This window comes from Panthera tigris, chromosome X (assembly GCF_018350195.1).
Source record: "Panthera tigris isolate Pti1 chromosome X, P.tigris_Pti1_mat1.1, whole genome shotgun sequence".
Taxonomy (NCBI): Eukaryota; Metazoa; Chordata; class Mammalia; order Carnivora; family Felidae; genus Panthera; species Panthera tigris.
Window position 1 is genome coordinate 31,731,977 of NC_056677.1, and position 6,128 is coordinate 31,738,104.

The window sequence follows — 6,128 nt, forward strand, 5'->3', positions numbered from 1 at the left end:
AGATTTCTATATTGATTAAAGCATAATGGAAGTTTTATACAGGCTAGCTACATTATACATTACAGGGCATGAATCAAGAAAATGATGAGGTGTGCCAAATACAAATTGAAAAAGGGTAAAAACATTTATTTTCTACCATCCCACTTTAAACTGTTAGTTTAAAAAACAACTGTTAGTTTAAATTAAAAGAATCATTTTCTTCTTAAACGATGGAGACTTACAGAAATTTAAATGCTATTTATTTTCAGCAAAAGGCCCACCTCTTTTTCCTTGTCACTTCTCCAGGTCACACCATGTTTGTTTGATAGATAATATCAATTCCCTGGGTTTGGAGATTTGAAGCTGTTAACTTGAAACCCCCTCTCTTAGCAGACAAGTTCAACCAGTATAAAGAGCACAATGAGGCATGGAATTGTTTTGTTGCATTATGCAGTGATATGATTTATTCCTTGAAACACCTAAAAAGGAAGAAATCCATTTCTGAGGCACAAGAACATGTATTCTGCTTTGTAGGCTAAGATTAATTTAGCATGACCAACAAGGTTTCCAAGTCTCCCTGGGAAAGTATTCCTGTTGAGATGGCTCGGGTATAAAGCATATGATGTTACGTGGGAGTAGCAGATACTATGGAAGCAGAGCGGGGACAGGGATCCAGAATTTCATGGTAAGGAACCCATTGTTATGAGATTATGGAGTCCCTTTTCTTTTCGGTCTGAGGGAGATGTTGCCATTCGGTGGCTTCTTTTGCTTCAGAAATGTACTTACAGTGCACTTTGAACTTGTGATTGTTAAAAAAGAAAAAAAAGACCAGTTAATTGGACTGTAAAAATCTATCAAATTGCTTCTACAGTCCTCTGGAAGAAAGGCTTAAACTGTTATCTTTATTTGTTGTCTCTGTTGAATAATAACGATATTAGGCTTATTTTTTTTTTCTTTTGCCATTTCCCTGCAGTGAGATTCTTTCCAACTTAATCCTCTAATCTGTAATTAGCAGTGGATAACAACATCTTGATTCTTTCTCTTGGTTTGTTTTCCATACACAAAATGATGTGATTAGCAATACGCGTTTAGTAATCCATTTAGAAAAACGGGGAATGTGGAGGAATTTGGTTTACTGTCTGGCCTGACTTCCATATACTAATCCTCCTACCTCTTACCCAAAAGGGGGAAATTAAGGCAAAGATAATTCACTTTTGCTGTTGAAGGGGCCAGAATGTGTACTGTGCAATGCAGTTTTAGATCTTAGGTGGGCCATATTTGCGTCGATGAAGCCTCAAAATGAGAAGGAAGGAGGGAAGGGAAAGGCATGAGGAGAACCCACTTCAAAAGCACTGACAATGAAGTCCGGGGCTCTGAGTGTGTTTAATACAGTATCCTGTGTATTGGAGTCACCAAGAGAGCGTTGAAGGATGTGCACGTATGAGAGACCTATGTGAAAAGACCTTTGGTATATATCACAGACAAAAATTAAAACATGAGGGGCACCTGGGTGGCTCAGTCGGTTAAGCGGCTGACTTCAGTTCAGGTCACGATCTCGCGGTCTGTGAGTTCGAGCCCCGCGTCGGGCTCTGGGCTGATGGCTGGGAGCCTGGAGCCTGCTTCAGATTCTGTGTCTCCTTCTCTCTCTGCCCCTCCCCCGTTCATGCTCTGTCTCTCTCTGTCTCAAAAATAAATAAAACGTTAAAAAAAATTAAAAAAAAAAACATGATAAAAGCTTCCTCTTAGAGGAGTGTAAAATGTATCTCAATGTACTCAAATACTTGAGAATTATGTGACAGGGCAGTGTGAATGATAACAGTAATTATTAGTACAATAGTACATACTTTTATGTGTGGCCTTTGCTTATTCATATGCCCATGGAAATCTTCCTAACAAACTACCTTCTTCTTAAAGGAGTGCAGGGACCATGAATACTTTGTGAGTTATTTCTGGTTTTATTTAACAAAAAAGCAAATAAAAATCAAGACCTCTTGTGTCCCATGCAAATTGGTGTAAAACCTTTTAGTGAGCCCATCATTTTAGTAAACACAGGCTATCTCCTACCCTATAGTGGTCCTAACTAAGCCAACTTTGAATCTTTATTTTTAAACATCAGAACATACAAAGGACCATAAAGACAAGGTCTTCTATCCTCGTGGGATTAATACACTGTGTAGATTACTGTAGACTACTGTAAGAAGGCAGCAAGAATGGGGGGAAAGAAAGCATTCCTCATGGTGGATGTTAAATTCTAGGAAAAGCCAAGAAGTAAAATGATGGGGGGGGGGGGCGGCCAGGCTTAGAAGGAGCTATCAGTGAGGGACCAGGTCCTCAAGAGTGTTCTTACTACTTGGGCTGCTCTGAGATCCTGAAGCCAGCTTGATAGGCAGTTAAGGGGAGACTTCTTCGTGAAGAAGAATCTTGAGGTGTGGTGCACCTATGCAAGGAAGTATAAACAGTGCAAGAGATACTCTTGGAAGCGTTGTGTGCCTCCTTTGTACTAGGTTTCCAAAGGAAAACATGGTATTAGAGAAGGGATAAAAAGCAAAATTAAAGAGAATGATACTCTTGGGGCCAATGGCTGGTTCAGTTGGAGGAGTGGGTGAATCTTGGTCTTGAGGTTGTGAGTTCGAGCCCCATGTTGGGTGTAGAGATTAAATAAAACTTTTAAAAAAATGATACTCCTAAATATATGTATCATGTAGAACATGTAGCTGGTTTAGGAAACTGTTAGGTTGTTGCTCTCTATCACAAGTTATTGTAAGAGCCATTAAACTTCTAAGACCAAAGTCTCCAGGATATTTTCCAGAAGAAAACCTACTTTTCACTGAAGGGGACAAAAATAACCAATAAGCAGGGAAAGGGGTAGTGGCTGTGCATAACCTGGAAGGGCATAGACTAGAAGGCAGAAGTGACACTGTCCTGAGTAAGCTTGCTCTAAGGAAAAGGCCAAGGACCAGAAGGTGGGATCCAAGAGTGGCTGTGGTCCTGTGTCCTGGAGTAACTTGACTTGTCTTAAAGGGTGAATGAGTAGTCATAAGTAACCATTGGAAGGAGTTTACATTACAAAAAGAGATGAGTCCTATTTCTGTATTTCAGGTGGTCCATTTATTTTTTTGATATTGAACATTAGTAAAGAATATTGATCATTTGACTCTGAAAAAGCATAATACAGATTTTAGTCAAAACATGTTTGTCCAGCTAGTAAAATACATGAAATCTTGAATTCTTATGTAGTACTGTGTAGGTATTTATAATAGTACATGATAATTTAGAAAGTCATACATCTAGTATTCTATTTAGAATAGACTTGGTTAAAGAAAACTTAGTGATGTAAATTTCACAAACCACCAACACAGGCGTTAGGTGACAGATTTTAACTTTGGTTTCTTTCCACAAATTAACCTAATTTCTATCAGTGTTGTCTACCCCAGACCCTTGCTCTCTCTGATGCAATGATGACATTAAGATTTTATCACCTCCAGATCAGCATACTTTGGCGATTTTTCCATCTTTTACATTTATTTATTATTGAGAGAGATACGGTATGTGTGAGTAGGGAGGAGCCAAGAGAGAAGGAGATACAGAATCGGAAGCAGGCTTCAGACTCTGAGCTGTGAGCACAGAGCCTGACATGGGGCTCGAACTCACAAACTGAGATCACGACCTGAGCCGAAGTCAGATGCTTAACCGAATGAGCCAGCTAGGTGCCCCTCTCAGTCATTGAAGGTTTAACTCTAATTCAGAATTTGAACTGTAACTCTTCAGGATTGATGTTAGACTCTTCTGACTTACACACATGCTACTATATCATTGGTGGGGAGGCAGCATTTAATTTCCATCTTGTTCCATGTTGGTCCTCTGCTGGCATTTAAGTACTGTAGCTGGGGCACCTGGGTGGCCCGGTAGGTTAAGCATCCAGCTTTTGGTTTTGGCTCAGGTCATGATCTCAGGGTTTGTGAGTTTGAGCCCCATGTCAGGCTCTGTGCTGACAGTGTGCAGCCTGCTTGTGATTCTCTTTCTCTGTTCCTCCCCTCCTCCCACTTTTTCTCAAAGAAAATAAAGTGCTGTAAGTTATGCAGTCTTGTCTTTGTTTCCTCCCACCTTGCCATCAGGAGAAATTCACAAGCTCTGTTGAATCCCAAAGCAAGTCCAAAATGTACTCTTTGTCACATCATACCCTCAAACTAGCTTTGACATCTACAGGTCTGCCAGTGGTTTTTCTCTCACCTAGCACACGTGTTCTTTTAAATGTTATCTGTTTGGAACCATGGACCACTAATACCTGGAACATACCACACCTAATCCTGTGTTGCATCTCGTGATTCTTCAGGGGAATTGTCTATAAAGACGTGGAGCATCTTTTTATGTACCTGTTGACCATTTGAATGTCTTCTTTGGAAAAATATGTATGCACGTTCCCCACCCATTTTTAGTCATATTTTTTTGCTTTTGCGTTGTAGGAGTTTCTTGTATAGTAACCCTCTATCTGATACATGGTTTGTAAGTATTTTCTTCCATTCCATGGGTTCTATTTTCATTTTATTGTTTGCTTTGCAGAAGCTTTTTGGTTTGACATAATTCCACGTTTGTTTTTGCTTTTGTTGCTTGTGCTTTTGGTATCAGATGCAATAAGTCGTTGTCAGGGCACCAGGATTTCTCAGTCAACAGTGCTTGCAACTCTTGATCTAAGATGTGTGGGTTTAAAGCCCCACACTGGATGTAGAGATTATTTTTTAAAAAAATCTCTTAAAAAGAATATTGTCAAGACCCATGTCAAGTATTTTTTTTTTTCCTTGTCTGTGTTGACTTCTTTTTATGGCTTGATGGTTTCAGGTCTTACTTTTAAGACTATTCCATTTCAGGTTAATTTTTGTGATTGATGTAAGATATGGGTCTAATTTCATTTTGTTACATGTGACTATCCAGTTTTCCCAGCACCATCAACTGAAAAAACTATCTTTTTCCCATTGAGTGTTGTTGGTTTCTTTGTCAAATATTAGGTTGACCACATACACAAGGGCTTATTTCTGGGCTCTCACTTTTGTTCATTGGTCCCTGTTTTTTATGCCAGTACCACACTGTTTTGATTACTGTAGCTTTGTAATATATTTAGAAATGAGGAAGTGCTGTGTCTCTAGCTGTGTTTTTCTCTCTCAAGAATGTTCTATTCAGGGTCTTTCATAGTTTCATAGGAATTAGGATTGTTTTGCTGTTGGTGTGAAAAATTTCTTTGGAATTTTGATAGTGATTACATTGAATCTGTAGATGACTCTGGATAATGTGGACGTTTTAACAATATTAGTCTTCTAAACAATGAACATGGGATACTTTCCATTTACTTGTGTCTTTTTTTAATGTTGATTTTTGAGAGAGAGTACAAGTAGGGGAGGGGCAGAGAGCAGGTGGGGGTTGGACAGAAGATGGGAAGGAAGCTCTGCACTGACAGCAGAGAGCCCTTTTGCAGGGCTTGAACTTAGGAACTGCGAGATCATGACCTGAACCGAAGTTGGATGCTTAACCAACTGAGCCACCCAGAAGCCCCTATTTGTGTCTTTTTAAATCTCTTTCATCAGTGTTTTATTTTCAGCAAACGGATTTTTTTAACATCATTGGTTAGATTTATTCCTGCATATTTTATTGTTTTTGATGCTATTAGAATTAGGATTGTTTTATTTTTCAGATGATTCATTGTTACTGTGTAGAAATGCGACGGACTTTATCTGCTTTTACTGACTGCTTTTTGAGAGAGGTACTTTCCTTTAACTCTGTTAGGGATTGTAAGGCTTTCTCAGATCTTATTACGGACATGCCTGCTCCACCTTATTTTCGAAAAACTCTTAAGATTAAATACCTTTCTTCATTCCTGCAAAGGCAGCCTGGAGGCTGATAGCCTCCCCTTTACTCCATTTTCAAGCATGTGATTGTTGTATCACTGATAAATTTGGATGGGAGGTCTGGTTCCCCCACTGGACGTGAGCATCTTTAAGTTAGGCTTTTGTATTCCTCATCTTCTTACTCTAATTCTGAACAATTCCTGGCACACTATACCAGCTGGTATATAATCATTGGTAATATAAATAAAATGAAGATTCGGAGTTATAAACAGCCTCAAACCCACAGATGCATTATCATAGGGGATTTTTCAG